Source organism: Nicotiana attenuata, unplaced genomic scaffold (genome assembly GCF_001879085.1).
Source record: "Nicotiana attenuata strain UT unplaced genomic scaffold, NIATTr2, whole genome shotgun sequence".
In the NCBI taxonomy this organism is placed as follows: Eukaryota; Viridiplantae; Streptophyta; class Magnoliopsida; order Solanales; family Solanaceae; genus Nicotiana; species Nicotiana attenuata.
The window spans coordinates 33955-51143 of record NW_017673485.1 but is presented as its reverse complement, the minus strand read 5'-3'; positions in this window follow the sequence as shown (position 1 = coordinate 51143).

The window sequence follows — 17189 nt, the reverse complement described above, 5'->3', positions numbered from 1 at the left end:
TGCCGACGAGTTGTGAGTCACATCGGAGGATACTTGAGAGCTACTTTCAGTCCTGCAATTACGGCCTCATACTCAACCTCATTGTTAGTTATGTCGGGATACCGTATGGACTGGTGCATGACTTCGCCTGTTGGGACCTCGAGTCCCAGTCTAGATCCTGCCGCGTTGGAGGCACCATCGGTGTACAGGACCCATAGGTCGGGTAACTTGGGAGAGGTACGGGCGGCATCCTGCTCGGCCTCAGGTAATATTTTGGCGCTGAAGTCGGCGATGAAGTCGGCGAGTACTTGCGACTTTATCGCTGTTCGCGGCTGATACGTTATATCGTGCTCGCTTAATTCGATGGCCCACTTGGCCAATCTACCCGACAGCTCGGGTTTATGTAAGATGCTTCTTAGGAGGAAGGTGATAATCGGCTTAAAGTATGTATATTTTGATATATATCGCCTCGCATTTTGCTCTTGTTTTGATGATTTGAGATGTTTAATATAATGATTTGTGCTAAATTATGGTATTTATATGTGTAGGAATCATTCGGATGAAATTTGGGACAAAAGGGCGCGAATTGGAGCGAAATCGGAGCAAAAAGGCAAAAAGTCAATTTTGAGGGCCACAGCCAGCGTGAGGCGCTGGCTGTGGCGCAGTTTCCAGTAGGCCAATATTTTGAGCGCCAGGGCCAGCGCCCCACGCTGTCCTGGATGCTCGGAACGTGAAAGTGTCCTATTCTGACTTGGACTCGGTTATTTTCACTCCAAGACGCCCCCAACTCATATAAAAGCCAACCTAAACCTATTTTAGAGGGGGAAGGACGTTTTTGAGAGGAAAACACAAGCACAGAGCAGCCATGAAGGCCGGAATTCATCAAGTTCCATCTTTCTTCCATCAAACTTAGTAATTTTTATGTTTCTTTGTATGATTTGTTGTTTGGTTACCATGTCTATGTGGAGCTAAACTTCACGTTCTAGGGTTGTGGTTCTTTCATGACTATTGTTATTCGGATATTGATTTTGATTTCTTAGTTTATCATATTGGTTTATTTATTCAATCCTGCACTTAATTATTTGATTGCTTGATCACCGTTTGAATACTATCTACGAATCTAGAGTTGAACTCGAAAGTGGGAATTCAAGATTGCATATAGTCTTGAGTAGAGCAAGTTCTTGAACCTGGGCATCGGGGAACGGATTCGCGGTTAGGATAGACATATACCTAATTGCCTTGCTTGGTTGATTTATAGGAATTATAAATGCGTTCTTGTTGATTCCAACTCCATAGACATTTAGGCGTTAGGTTAGCTTGAATATGCGAGTAAGAACTCGATAGATTCTTATGAGCAATATTAACCTTGTCAACTAATAAACTAGATAAGTTAGTTAGTCAATTAAGTTGAAGAATACAATAGAAATGTTAGCTAGCCCATAACCCTAGATCGTTTTCATTACATTGATATCATAAAAATCTGCTCTTTCTATGTTCAAAGTTCATTATTTATATTTCTTTATTTGATTAGTTTAGAATCAAATACTTCTAGGTTTAATTCTTGTTTAGATAATTAGGATAGTCTAATTTAGTTAATTGGTAATCACAAGTCCTCGTGAGATCGACATCCGACTTTTAGTCACTTTATTACTTGACGACCGCGTGCACTTGCGTGTGCGTTTGGCCGCAACAAGTTTTTGGCGCCGTTGCCGGGGACCTAGAAATTAACTATTTTTCTATATTAGACTTGTACTTTTATCTTTACAAGTTTTGATTTTTTTTCTTCTCTTTTTGTAAATATTTTTGTTTTTATAACAATTTTGATCGTTCTCTTTGTGTGTTTCTAGTTCTCTCAACATGACATCTGAGGATGAAATATCCGGAGGTAAGGTTATTGATGAAGAAGCATGGTTGACGGAAGAATTTTATGGCCCGTCTTTTTGGACTTGTCATGACCTGATTTCTGGGAGGTCTGGATTTGAATATGGGAGTAAGGGTTGGTATTGGGAAGAATATTCACGATTAAGGGAATACGAGGAACGTCGTTATCTTCTAACAAAATTGGTGAATGACTGGTCTAAGGAGAGAGTTGAACTTGCACAAGAAATTGACAGGTTTGGCTTGGATGTGCATAACTTAGATGCAGATTTGAGTGCAAAGGTTGATGCGTGTAACGCCCAACAATTTAATGATGAGTTGTGTGAAGCAGAAAAAAATCTTCTAGACCAAATTGAAGAGCTAAAACGAGAATACCAATCATTAGACCATATTTTTCTTGAGGATGTCAATGTTGGAAAGAGTGTTCTAGAGTCATATGAGGGAGTGGATAATGTTACATTTGAAGACTCTAGTGCATGTAAATATGAGGATGTAAATAGTAATACAATTCCAAAGTTGGCGCGTATTGGTCCTCATTCTAAATAATTTTTCGACGTTGTGTTTGGATGATGATATGGAAATCGAGTCATCTGAGCTTCTGGAGGAGTCAATGGAAGAGGAACAAGCTGCTTACATTCTTGGATTTGTCGTTCCAGAGAGAAAAAATTACATTCCTCGTATAAAGGCCGAGAAGTGTAGAGTGAAAAATTTGTTACTTGGCCTATTTATTTTTGTATCCCCACCAAAGGAGCATAGCCACAGACAGGATGCCATGTTAGGGGTACAATTCATAAGTTCAAGGTGGAGGCAAAAAGTGATTTACGTCGTGCCACGACGTTAAATGAGACGCTTGTTGGGAGGCAACCCAGCTTTACTGCTTTCTTTTATTTTTGTTTATTTAATTTATTTTTATTATTTTGTAGTATTATTTTTGTGTTTTATAGGAGTAGGAGCATGGAGTCAAAGCCAATAGGCATGTGCAAAAGCGTGCAGGTGGTTGAAACTAAGTGTGAGGTACCTACACAAGGGATCATACCTGGGAGAAGTCTGAGTATCCCGTGAGCTGCTAATTCTTCGGCCTTTGACCTACCAGGGAGTTTCTTTTACCCTCTTGTTATTTTCAGTGCATTGAGGACATTGCACAATTTTAAGTGTGGGGCGAGGAGATTGTCTGGGTGATTTTCTATGCTATGCTAGATTCGTTGTAGTACTTTTTCTTAGTGTAGTTATTTGTGTTAAAAAATAAAATTAAAAAAAAATGAAAAAAGAATTTTTTTTAGAAAATTGGGACTTTTCCCGACGATGGATTTTGTGGACATGTTTCTTGAGGGATTACGGTCCAATAGAAAAAAATCAAAAATATTTTATTTTTGTTTCTAGTTAGTTTTAGTTAGATAATAATCCCCCTTGGTTTTTCTTTGTGTATCGGTTCTTTTCCAGGGGATGTAGCCTGAACCGGGTGAACTTTTTTATTTTTAGGATTAGATTTTTTTAGGACTAGTAAAAGAGGGAGAAGAAAAAAAAAACTTTCGTTACTTGTTTGATACTAGCATATTTAGGCCTAAGCTTGAGTCGTACTTTCCTCTGAGTGCTTGAGTAATGAATAAAATAGCAGACTTTCTGACACCCAAGCTCAGGGTTGTGACTCTGTATATAACTTATTCTTATTTTGTGGTTCGTGATGATCCTGTCTGTCTTAGAGTGGAATTGATCCATCTTGATTGATACTTGTGCCATGTGGGGTGAGGGTTTCTTACATATATTCCATGTTTTGCATCTTAGTCTAGAACTTGCCCTGCATGTTATTGAAGCGAAATAAAAGTGTTGCTCTGTTTATAAGATGATAATATGCTTTCTTTGATATGTCTTGTGAATTTTAGCCTTTTCAGATATTGTACCACTAGTTAGCCATTTGTGCCTGTAGCCTTTTGTTTGGAAGCCGTATTTTTGCCTAGATCCTTTTGTTTGAATCCCTAGTTTTTGCACCCTGCTTCCTTGAGCACTGTTGCTTAGACTGTGATATTAATTGATAAATTTGAAGAATGGAATGGTTAAGTGAAAAATGGTGACCAATGATGGATGAAAGGTGATGAAAAGGCCTTCTTGAAAAGAATGTGACATGAAAAAGAAAGAAAAGAGAGAATGAAAAAAATTGCTTTGAAAAAAATTTGAAACGTTCTTGATATGAGGGAAATACTTGTGAAACAATAGATGAAGAGATGACTGATATATAAATGAAGAGTAGAAAATAATGGGTGATGAAGTCTTAAAATGCAAAGTGCTTAGGGAAGTGTAAGTCACTACTATATAATTCTTCTACCCGTCCCCTAGCCAACATTACAACCCGTTAAAGTCCTATTTGATTCTATTTGAGCATACTTAATTAGTAGAGATGTACTTAATGGGCAAGCCTATGGTTCTTTGTGCATACATATGAATTTCTTTGTGAGTGCGAGAGTTGTTCTTTGATGCAAAGTCCTTAAATTATATTCATTCTTTAATTTGAGTGTATGGACTATTTATTCTTGTGAGGGCACTTGTTTCATGATAGATATGTGATGTTATTAGCTTCTTTGACAGAGTTGGTGAGCGAGCATAAATTGGTGAGTTAGAGTCCGTCTCTGAGGTTCGGAGGTTAGAAATATTTGTTGTTTGTTTGTGACTTGGATATCTTGCACGATGATTAGGAAGTGTATATCTGATGGTTTGAGTCGCTATATGGCCTAATTGTTAGTATCTACCGAAGTGGTGGTGTTTCTAGGCTTGATTTATTGAGAGTGGTTTTAATGCTTACTCGAGGACGAGCAAGAGTCTAAGTGTGGGGTGTTGATAATCGGCTTAAAGTATGTATATTTTGATATATATCGCCTTGCATTTTGCTCTTGTTTCGATGATTTGAGATGTTTAATATAATGATTTGTGCTAAATTATGGTATTTCTATGTGTAGGAATCATTTGGATGCTATTTGGGACGAAAGGGCACGAATTGGAGCGAAATCGGAGCAAAAAGGCAAAAAGTCAATTTTGAGGGCCACAGCCAGCGTGGGGCGCTGGCTGTGGCGCAGTTTCCAGTAGGCCAATATTTTGAGCGCCAGGGCCAGCGCCCCACGCTGCCCTGGATGCTCGGAACGTGAAAGTGTCCTATTCTGACTTGGACTCGGTTATTTTCACTCCAAGACGCCCCCAACTCATATAAAATCAACCTAAACCTATTTTGGAGGGGGAAGGACGTTTTTGAGAGGAAAACACAAGCACAGAGCCGCCGTGAAGGCCGGAATACATCAAGGTCCATCTTTCTTCCATCAAACTTAGTAATTTTTATGTTTCTTTGTATGATTTGTTGTTTGGCTACCATGTCTATGTGGAGTTAAACTTCACGTTCTAGGGTTGTGGTTCTTTCATGACTATTGTTATTCGGGTATTGATTTTGATTTCTTAGTTTATCATCTTGGTTTATTTATTCAATCCTGCACTTAATTATTTGATTGCTTGATCACCGATTGAATACTATCTACGAATCTAGAGTTGAACTCGAAAGTGGGAATTCTAGATTGCATATAGGCTTGAGTAGAGCAAGTTCTTGAACCTGGGCATCGGGGAACGAGTTCGCGGTTAGGATAGACATATACCTAATTGCCTTGCTTGGTTGATTTATAGGAATTATAAATGCGTTCTTGTTGATTCCAACTCCATAGACATTTAGGCGTTAGGTTAGCTTGAATATGCGAGTAAGAACTCGATAGATTCTTATGAGCAATATTAACCTTGTCAACTAATAAACTAGATAAGTTAGTTAGTCAATTAAGTTGAAGAATACAATAGAAATGTTAGCTAGCCCATAACCCTAGATCGTTTTCATTACATTGATATCATAAAAATCTGCTCTTTCTATGTTCAAAGTTCATTATTTATATTTCTTTATTTGATTAGTTTAGAATCAAATACTTCTAGGTTTAATTCTTGTTTAGATAATTAGGATAGTCTAATTTAGTTAATTGGTAATCACAAGTCCTCGTGAGATCGACATCCGACTTTTAGTCACTTTATTACTTGACGACCGCGTGCACTTGCGTGTGCGTTTGGCCGCAACCGAAGGTCGTGACCATCGAGATGGGGTGGCATTGGAAATAGGGTCTAAGCTTTCGTGAAGCTACGACTAATGCCAGGGCCAGTTTTTCGAGGTGGGGATACCTCGTTTCGGCATCGACCAGGGTTTTGCTAATGTAATAGATTGGAGATTGCGTACCTTTGTTTTCACGGACCAAGACTGCACTTATTACAACGTCGGATACAGCCAGGTAGATTAAGAGACGTTCGCCTGGTTTTGCCTTGGCGAGTAATGGGGGTGAGGACAAGTATGCCTTTAGTTCTCTTAGGGCATTGACGCATTCGGAATTCCACTGGAGTCCATTGTCCTTTTTGAGTACGTTGAAGAATTTGTGGCATCTGTCAGAGGATCGTGAAATGAACCTCGACAGGGCGGCTATGCGGCCGGTCAACTTCTGTACTTGTTTCTTGTTGGTCAAAATTACAGGTATTCCCTTTATAGCCTTGATTTGGTCGGGATTGACCTCGATGCCTCTCTGCGACACCAAAAACCCGAGGAACTTTCCCGAGGTCACGCCAAAAGTGCACTTCTCGGGGTTTAGCTTCATGCTGTATCGTCTGAGTATGTCGAAGGCTTCCCTCAGGTGGTCGATGTGGTCCTCTTTTCTTTTTGATTTGACTAACATGTCGTCTATATAGACTTCCATCGTTTTGCCGAGTTGCTCTTTGAACATCTTGGTGACCAGCCTTTGGTAGGTCGCCCCTGTATTTTTCAACCTGAACGGCATGACCCTGTAGCAGTACGTCCCTTGATGGGTGATGAAGGTGGTTTTTTCTTGGTCCTCCTCCTCCATGAGGATTTGGTTGTAGCCTGAGCAGGCGTCCAAGAAGTTTAATAACTCGTGTCCTGCTGTTACGTCTATGAGCTGATCGATGTGAGGCAACGGGAAGGAGTCTTTCGGGCAGGCTTTGTTTAGGTCCGTGAAGTCTATGCAGATGCGCCATTTCCCATTTTTCTTTTTCACCATGACCACGTTAGCGACCCATTGGGGGTATTTTGACTCTCGAATGGAACCGTTGGCGAGCAATTTTTCTACCTCTTCGTGGACGGCCTCGTTGATTACAGCATTGAACTTTCTTCTGATTTGTTGTACCGGCGGGTAGAGTGGATCGACATTCAGCTTGTGTGTTGCAATGTCTTTCGGGATACCTAGCATATCTGCATGGGAGAAAGAAAATAGATCAGCGTTGTCAGTTAAAAATTTATGGAATTTACCTGGTTCTATGAGTTTGTGGCCGATGTAGGCTTTTTTGTTGTGGTCGCTTTCGTCCAGCTGGACGGGATCGAGGTCTTCCACTGTTGACCCTGTGGTTTCCACGATGTCGAGGTCTCTGACGATGTTTGTTTGTTCGTCGGACTTGGGCCCCGACTTCGGTAATTGCTATGCTCCTAAGCCCTCCTTTCTTAACTGTTGGGTGTATGTGCAATCTTGGGCGACGCGGTAGCATTCTTGAGCTGTGCGCTGTTCACCGCGGATGCTGAATATTCCCTATGGGGTAGGGATCTTGTTGACCTGGTATAAACTGGACGGAATGGCCCTCATGGCGTGTATCCAGGGTCGCCCTATAATGGCGTTGTAGGGGGTGTCTTGGTTCATGACATAGAATGTTGTTTCCAGGGTGACGCCCCCGGCCAGGACGAGCAATGTTATCTCTCCGCAGGTTTGTTCAACTGCATTGTTAAAACTTGTTAGTATTATGCAGTATGGCACTATCTTATCCTCGAGTCTCATTTGTGTGAGAACCCTAGGGTGGATAATACACGTGCCGCTCCCGTCGTCTACCATGATTCCTTTTACATCGGTATCTGAAATTCGTAAAGTAATGACAAGAGCATCGAAATGAGGAAAGGTCAAACCGTGGGTATCTGACTTATTGAAGATGATACTGTCTTCAAGGTCGTCATACCATTCGTGGGTAACTGACCATTTCAATTTGTGTGTGGTGGTGAACTTCACATGGTTGGCTGTTGCTTCGTCGCGTCCGCCGATGATCATTTGGATGGTGCCGGTGGGGGAGGGTGGCTTCGGGGGGTCTTGATGTGGTTCTCGTCTATGGGCAAAATTGGCTCTCCCTCATTCGCTCATCAGTTCCTTTAAATGTCCTTGGTGGAGCATGTTCACTACTTCTTGTTGTAGGGCTATGCAATCCTTGGTCTTGTGGCCTTGTTCCCAACGGAACTCGCAGAGGGCATTCGACTTTCTGGAATTTGGGTTCGACTTCATCTTTTGTGGCCATTTCACCTTGGACGGAGCTTCTCTAGGGCGTAAACTAGAAACACAAAAATTGTGAGTAGATAAAAGTGGAGGCATACCTCTTTCGTTTGGATGAGTTCCCGTTTGTGGCCTCGACGACCCTTCGGCATGGCGGGGAGGTGGTGGAGCGGTCATTCTGATGTACGGTTGGTGCCTTTCCCGGTTGAGGCGTGGACTTGTGTGATCTCTTCGGTTGTCGTTCCTACGATCTTTCCTTGATTCCATTTGGACTGTCGTTAGCCGTTGGGTTGGACCATTGAGTTCGTCCTCATCTGCTCTCACCTCGGCACAATAAGCGTTATGAATTTCTTCCAGGTGGTGGGAGGGTATTTCATGAGTCTGCTTAATAATTTTCTGGTCGCCCTCGTCCCGTTCCTGTTTAACCCATTTTGAAAGGCCGCTAGCCCCACCCCTTCTGATACGTTGGGCAGGCTCATTCTTACTCTGTTGAACCGGGCGAGGAAGTCCCTGAGTCCTTTGCCAGGCGATTGTTTTACGGATAAATATGTCATTCACTTTGGCTTCTGTTCTTGGCCCCGGCATGGGCAGTGACGAACTTATTGGCCATTTCCTCGAATGTCATTATGGAACGTGCTGGTAATTGTGAGTACCATGCTAAGGCTCCTCCTGTTAGGGTTTTACCGAACTTCTTCAGCAGCACCGACGGTACCTTCTTTTTCGAGAGGTCGTTGCCCTTTACCGCCGTGACGTAATGAATGATATGGTCTTCAGGGTCTGTTGTGCCGTCGTATATATTTAGGTATGGTGGCATTTTGAAGGTTTTGGGTATGGCATGAGGGGCTGCCTCCTCGCTGTATGGCTGCCTCCACAAACCGGCCGACATACCATTTTGGCAGGAGTTTCGGAGCGCCTGGTATCTTATCAACTCTTTCTTGGTGCTCCCTCATTTGGTCGCGGAGCGTTTTATTCCCATTCTCCATTTCTTCCATTTTCTTTAGAACAGCTACGAGGGCGTCGTTACCTGCATCAACATTGGTGTGAGCAATGTTACCAAAGGCGAAAAGCGCAATCTGTTGGGGCTTTAAGCGCAAAGCGCAAACAAAGCATGGGCTTTAATGAAAAAAGGCGCAACTGGAGAAAAAGTAAAAATATGTATAAGTAGTCCAACACTAATAATTATAAGCATGAATAACAAATATACGGACAAAGAAATTGGAAAAAAATTACGATAAAAGTAAAATATTAATTGTTTGATGTCGCTTTTGCAGGATTACACTCATTGGCAAGGAAAAATATGCCTTAGAGCCTTGATGAAACACTAAAGCGCACACAATATGAGGCGAAGTGCTCAACATGTTTTGAGCCTTGATCCAGGGCTTAAGCGCGCCTTTGACAACACTGGGTGTGAGGGTTACCTGTTGGGGGAGGAGCATGTTGCTCGTTGATGGTTATTGGGGTGTCGACTCGTGCGGTGTTCCTACTCGCCTTTGAGCGGGTTTGTTGAGTATACTGCTTAGGGTACTTGTCAGCCACGCCTCCAATAACTTTTTCACTGCGGGCGGCGCTTCTTCCGTCGTGGACTTAGAGGCTCCCTTCTCATGTGAAGCGGTTACCCTCCCATGAGGAGTAGGTGAATCACTTTGCCTGGGTGAGACGCTCGGCGTCCTGTTCTCCTCGTCTTCTCTGTCCACCTCGTTGATGGTGCCTAGGAGATTGGTGGTGACACCCATCACTGCTTTCAGTCTTTCCTCTCCTTTTCCTCCATTGTTAGCTTGTGCAAACAAGAAAAAGGGAGCTCTTGTTGTGTTTTTTTTTTAGATCTAGAAGAAACTAAACTTTTTAACTAGGAATTCCCCACATAAGGCGCCAAACTGTTTGACCAAAAAGTTTTAAGCCCTTTTATTTAAACCAATTTAATAAATAGACATGAGGTGAATCCGAGTTAAAAGTAATAAATTCCAGATCCGAAATTAAACAATTTGGACGGTATGAGACCGTGTTCAAGTCAACAAATGTCGAGTTAATGCTCAATGACTAATAATAAATATGAGAATGAAAACATGCAATAAATGTGATAAATGGCATTTAATGTAATAATAAGAGCTTTGTCACCCAAATGTTGGATGAGGTGGATGATTCCTTCCTCTGTCTACAACGTGTGACAGCAGACAATTGAAGTGGACTATGTGTTCTTGGATCTTGTGAATTAAAGAGGAATGTTATGTGATGGAATCAAACAAAGGAGACAAGACAAGCTTTTTGTATATTTTTCATGGTCAATTCTTTACAAGATGTTCTTTCATAAAGGCTCCGGATCCCCCTTTGTTTCCTCTCTCTTCCCTATTTATAAGGGATATCCCTAGAAAAACCCTAAAAAAGTACAATGTGGGGGAATATTCAACAGAATATTCTAACAATTGCAGCCGTTTGCTCTCTACTCGACCTCGGCACTGGTCTCCCCTTTGAGCGACTTCTGCCACTGACCGTGCTTGGTTTCGACCTCGTCCTCAGCTTGTCCGTTTGCATTCGCTAAACTAGACCTAATTTTGACCCAAACAGGTACTCCAAGCGCCTTGCATCCTTGTGAAAAACCAACAGTAAAGGTTCACCAACATTCGATTCAGAAGTATTTAAGAAAGCGTGAAACGCTAAACTGGCCATATCTATATCAAAGTGTTTTGTACTCATGAACCTGTCATTACCACTCTATCTTCTTTTACCTATTATGGACACCCCTTGATTTTGTCCTTTAGTTTAAACACATGCCTGCAACTCTGGTCACTGTGCAGCTATGATAATTTTTTTGTTATGACTTACAAATGTTGGAACAATTTAGACTGAAACATGTTATCAACTGAAACATGACTTAAAAAAGAAGAGAAGCAACCCGCTGGAGCCTTTTAATAGGTCCTCTTACTGCTTGGGTATTAGCTATACAACACGTAATCTTAAAAATGCAAAGATTTTATCTCAAAGTGTTGAGGAATCCAAGTGCAGATTTCACGTAAATTAAATCTTGTAACAGTTGCATCATTCTTTTTTGAGAGGAGAGTAGTAGTACAACACTATAATTGGTGAGATTGATTTTATGGTCCATTTTAAATATATTTTTGTTATAATATTCTATTTAATAAGAGACTGGTAATTAGAAATCACGAGATCTTTGTAGAACGATTGCAAGAGATCATTCCTTTCATTTAAAATGTGTTTTTCCATGTGGCAATAGTAAGTTAAAAAACTCTTAACTGAACTAAAATAAAACCAAATGCTTGAGTGAGAAGAACATGCAGTATCCAATCCTTTTCTCATGCGCCGTCCTCGGTCCTTGTCACACACAACTGTGTCTGTCCTGAGTCTTCACCAACGAAATGTGGCCACATCAACTCCATGGACTTCCATTTTCCTGTTTTTGGTCCATCAGCTTTCTAGGTTTCCAGTCAATAAATGAGGAAATCTCATCATTTAGCTCAACAGAATCTGAGTTGAGTGAGTTCGCCAGGGGACCACAGCACGTAATATACTGATCGTCCCTACTCTTCAGCCGAGTCCGAAACTTTTCTAATGCTTTTTTGGACAAAAAGCACGTTTCTACTACTAAAAAAAAAAGTTACATAACTACCGCGAATTACTTTAACGAAAATTTAGCCGTTAAAGTAATTCGCAGTATAGTACTGCGTATTATTAATTTTTTTTTTAAGGAATTCATAGTACAATACAGCGAAGTACTTAAACGCAGTACTGTACTGTGTTTCACTCTGATTTTGGGCCCCAACTTTATTTTATTAAAGCAATTCGCAGTACTATACTGCGTTTAAGTAATTCGCAGTATAGTACTGCAAATTGCTTTAATAAAATAAAGCCCCTTCTTCTAATTTTGAAAAGTCTAATTTTGATTTAGGATAACTAAAAATTGTTATGAACGTGACTTTTAAAAAAATAACTTTTAAAAAAATAACCGATCAAATCGAATCATCGACCCCTAAGTTGTGTGGGTAGAGTTGGGGGGGGGGGGGGGAGGTATAATTTCATAATTTGGCTTCTAATTATAGATTATTCTCTTCTTGTGTCAATTACATTTGGGCTATACACTACTAGAATTCCGGAAAAAAGCGACCAAAATTTGGCGACCAACGTTGGTCTGTCAAGAATAGCGACCAAAGTTGGTCGCCAAATTGGAGAAAATAACTAAAAAATTATTCTAAATACATTAGCGACCAAGTTTGGTCGCTTTTTGGTCGATAATTTAGTCAAAATATTGACTGGACTGGTCAGACTTGCTTGTTCAANATTTTCTCTTTGTTTTCTCCGTTAGGGGATAATATTTATTATTTTTGTAGAAATTCAGTTACTAAGGATGGTTCGTGAGTTAGAAATGTTGTTCAGAAATGAGAAAAAAGCGTACATATAATGGATACATTTGTTATCAATCATTAATTTTCAGAAATATCATCAAAACATTATCACACTACTAGAATTTCGGAAAAAAAACGATCAAAATTTGGCGACCAACGTTGGTCTGTCAAAAATAGCAACCAAAGTTGGTCGCTAAATTAGAGAAAATAATTAAAAAATTATTCTAAATACATTAGCGACCAAGTTTGGTCGCTTTTTGGTCGACAATTTAGTCAAAATGTTGACCGGACTGGTCAGACTTGCTTGGTCAAAGAAATACTGAGATTCGCGAACAACGTTGGTCGCTAAAGTGGGACCCACTTATAAAATTTTAATATTATTTATAAAAAATTATAAAATATAAATAAATATAATTTAAAATTAGCGACCAAAGATGGTCGCTCATGAAAGGGGAAGCAAATAGAGACCAACTTTGGTCGCTAATATGGGACCCAGTTATAATATTTTAATAATTATATTATTACTTAAAAAAATTATAAAATATAAATAAATATAATTCAGAGTTAGCGACCAAAGTTGGTCGCTCACGAAAATAGAGACCAACTTTGGTCGCTAATCTGGGACCCAGTTCTAACGTTTAACAATTATATTATTATTTTAAATATTATATAAAATATAAATAAATCTGATTTAAATTTAGCGACCAACTTTGGTCGCTAAATTTAATTTCTGGCTAATTGGCGACCAACTTTGATCGCTAAATATAATTTCTGGAAATTAGCTACCAAAGTTGGTCTCTTTTCAGGTCAACATCGGTCAAAATTAAAAATCACTTTTGTATTTACTATCTAAATAATATAAATGTAAGCCGTTAACACTTTTGTAATACAAGGGATGAATACACTAAAATATACTCTAACATGCTATATATACAGTTAAGTAGAGTGTATCTATATATATATATATATATATATGAGCCTAGTTCCTCTTTGTTAAGTACTTCTAGCGTGTTCTTTTTCATCTTCAAGCAATGATTCGTTACTAATTTTGGATAGAGTAGCCAATATGGGCTACCCAAATATTCTTAGGGCAGGGGGACCCCAAGACCAACTACTAATGTAGTAATGTTGATCAAAAAGGTCTTTTTCTAAACTTTTTTCTACTCATGAGAACATATCTTTTTTCGAAGACATAATATTGGAATTTCAACCTGGCAAGGGACCAGAACTGTTAGTTCAGACTAAAACAAAATTTTAAGCATAGGTTCATATTTGGGAACTAACCTTTTGGAAAAATGCAAATTATAGTTGCACATCGGGGTGACAAACGGTCGGGTCGGGTCGGATATAGGTGGGTCGAAAATGGGTAATGCAAAAATACATTATCTGACACTATCCATATTAATAAACAACAACAACCTAGTAAAAATTCCACAAGTGGGGCCTGGGGAGGGTAGAGTGTACACAGACCTTACCCCTAACCCAGGGGCTAGAGAGGCTGTTTCGGAAAGATCCTTGGCTCAAGAAGATGAAAAGAAACAAAAGACAATAGATCAGTGACAGCAACATAAGCTAGAAAAATAAAATAATATTAGCATCGTAAGAAACAGAAAATAAATGTAAAAGCAATAACAGTAACCAGTACTAATGCCATAGGAAAAAGTGTGGCAGCTACATAAACCACTAACAACCCAAGGCGAAACATAATCAGCCTAGTCCCGCTCCCAGAAACAAAGTAGGAAAACGCTTGACTCCCTCCTAACCTACAACCCTAATGCTCGACCTCCACACCTTCCTATCCAGAGCCATGTCCTTGGAGATCTGAAGTCGCGCCATGTCCTGCCTGATCACCTCACCCCAATACTTCTTAGGCCGCCCTCTACCTCTCCTCATACCTGCCAATGTCAACTGCTCACACCTCCTAACTGGGGCATATATGCTTCTCCTCCACACATGCCCAAATCATCTAAGTCTCGTTTCCCGCATCTTGTCGTCATGGGAGCCACGCCCACCTTCTCCCGAATATCTTCGTTCCTAATCTTATCCAGACTAGTGTGCCCGCACATCCATCTCAACATCCTCATTTCGGCCACTTTCATCTTCTGGGTATGAGAATTCTTGACTGCCCAACATTCAGCCCCATACAACATGGCAGGTCTAACCACCGCTCTATAGAACTTGCCTTAAGCTTCGGTGACACTTTCTTGTCACACAGGACTCCAGATGCTAACCTTCATTTCATCCACCCCACTCCTATACGGTGCGAGACATCCTCGTCAATCTCCCCATCCCCCTGGATAATAGACCCAAGGTACTTGAAACTTCCTCTCTTCGGGATGACTTGTGAGTCAAGTCTCACATCCAAGACCGAACTTACACTCCAAATATTCTTTTTTAGTCCTACTCAATTTGAAACCTTTAGAATCTAGGGTATGTCTCCGAACCTCCAGCCTCTCATCCTCGCGTATCATCAATCAGAACTATATCATCAGCGAACAACATACACCATGGCACCTCACCTTGAATGTGGTGCGTTAGTGCATCCATCGCCGGGGCAAATAAGAACGGGCTGAGCACAGACCCTTGGTGCAACCCCATAACAACCGAAAAATGCTCCGAGTCACCTCCCACAATCCTAACCCGAGTCTTAGCTCCCTCGTACATGTCCTTTATCGCCCTAATGTAGGCTACCGACACACCTTTCACCTCCAGGGATCTCCAAAGGACCTCCCTAGGAATCTTGTCATACGCTTTCTCTAGGTCAATAAACACCATGTGCAGATCCTTGTTCCTATCTCTATATTGTTCCACCAATCTCCTGATAAGGTGGATAGCTTCCGTAGTAGAACAACCCGACATGAACCCGAATTGATTGTCGGATATAGACACTGCCCTCCTCACCCTCCCCTCCACCACTCTCTCCCAAACTTTCATGGTATGACTTAGTAACTTGATGCCCCTATAGTTGTTACAATTTTGAATATCACCCCTGTTCTTGTACAACGGTATCATCGTACTCTACCTCCATTCATCTAGCATCCTCTTCGTCCTAAAGATAACATTAAATAGCCTTGTCAACCATTTCAGGCCTTCTCTACCCACATACCTCCACAATTCCACCGGAATTCCGTCCGGCCCGGTCGCTCAGCCCCTACTCATCCTGCGTAATGCTCCCACGACCTCCTCCACCTTAATACGCCTATAATACATAAAGTCTTGGTGACTCCCGGAATGCCCCAATTCCCCTAGCGCAATATCTCTGTCCCCTTCTTCATTCATAAGTCTATAGAAGTAATCCTGCCATCTCCGCTTAATCTGGGCATCTTCCATCAACACTCTGCCTTCCTCGTCCTTGATGCACCTCACTTGATCCAAGTCACGAGCCTTCCTCTCCCTCGCCCTGGCCAGCCGAAATAACTTCTTCTCCTATCTTTTGGCCCCCAGCTCATCGTACAGACATGCAAATGCTGCAGTCTTAGTCTCGGCTAACTTTGCCTCCTTCCCAGTTTCCTTATACCTTCCTCTGTTCGCTCTCCTCTCTTCCTCGTCTGAGCTCTCCACTAGCCTAAGATACACTGCTTTCTTCGCTTTCGCTTTACCTTGGACCACGTCATTCCACCACCATTCACCTCGGTGTCCGCCATGGTAACCCTTCGAGACCCCTAATACCTCTCGCTCCGCCTTTCTTATATAGTCCGTTGTCGATGTCCACATCTCGCTAGTGTCCTTGCTACTCCTCCAGGATCCCATAGCCATCAACCTCCCCTCCAACTCCCGAGCTTTATCACTCATCAAGGCTCCCCACCTGATCCTCGGTTGACCCCGAACAAACCTCTTCTTCCTCTTTAATAATATACCGACGTCCATCACCAAGAGCCTATGTTGTGTCGCGAGGGTCTCACTCGGATAACCTTGCAATCCTCGCACAACCGCCTATCACATCTCCTGAGGAGGAGGTAATCAATCTGAGTCTTAGCCACCGTACACCGGAAAGTCACCAAATTCTCCTTTCTCTTCGGGAAACTAGAGTTCGCGATCACCAACTCAAAAGTTCTAGAGAAATCCAATAGTGAAGTACCTTCCGCGTTCCTATTTCCAAAGCCGAAGTCTCCATACACCTCGCCATAGTCACCAGCGGACGAACCTATATGCCCATTAAAATCCCCTCCTATGAATAGTTTCTCCGCAAGCGGCACACCTCGCACCACGTCGTCCAACCCCTCCTAGAAGCACCTCTTGACCTCCTCATCTAAGCCCGCTTGCAGCGCATTGGCACTAATAACATTCAGAGTGATCCCTCCAACTACTAACTTAACCTCCATTAATCGGTCGTTCACCCGCCTGATCTCTACCACTGACTCTCTGAGTTTCCTATCCACAAAAATACCCACTCTGTTCTTACCCTTTTTGCCTCCCGAGTGCCATAATTTATACTCGTCCTCGCCCTCGATCCTACCCACCTAGTCTCCTGAACACAAGCTATGCTGACCTTCCTCTTATGGAGAATCTTTGCTAACTCTATATTACCCGTCAATGTCCCTATGTTCCACGATCCAATTCTCAACCTATAGGCTTCCTTGGCCCCCTTACCCCCTAGGCCCCGTCCATTCCTCTACCTACTGCTCCCCCCCCACCCAAGGGCAAAGCCGGGGGGGGA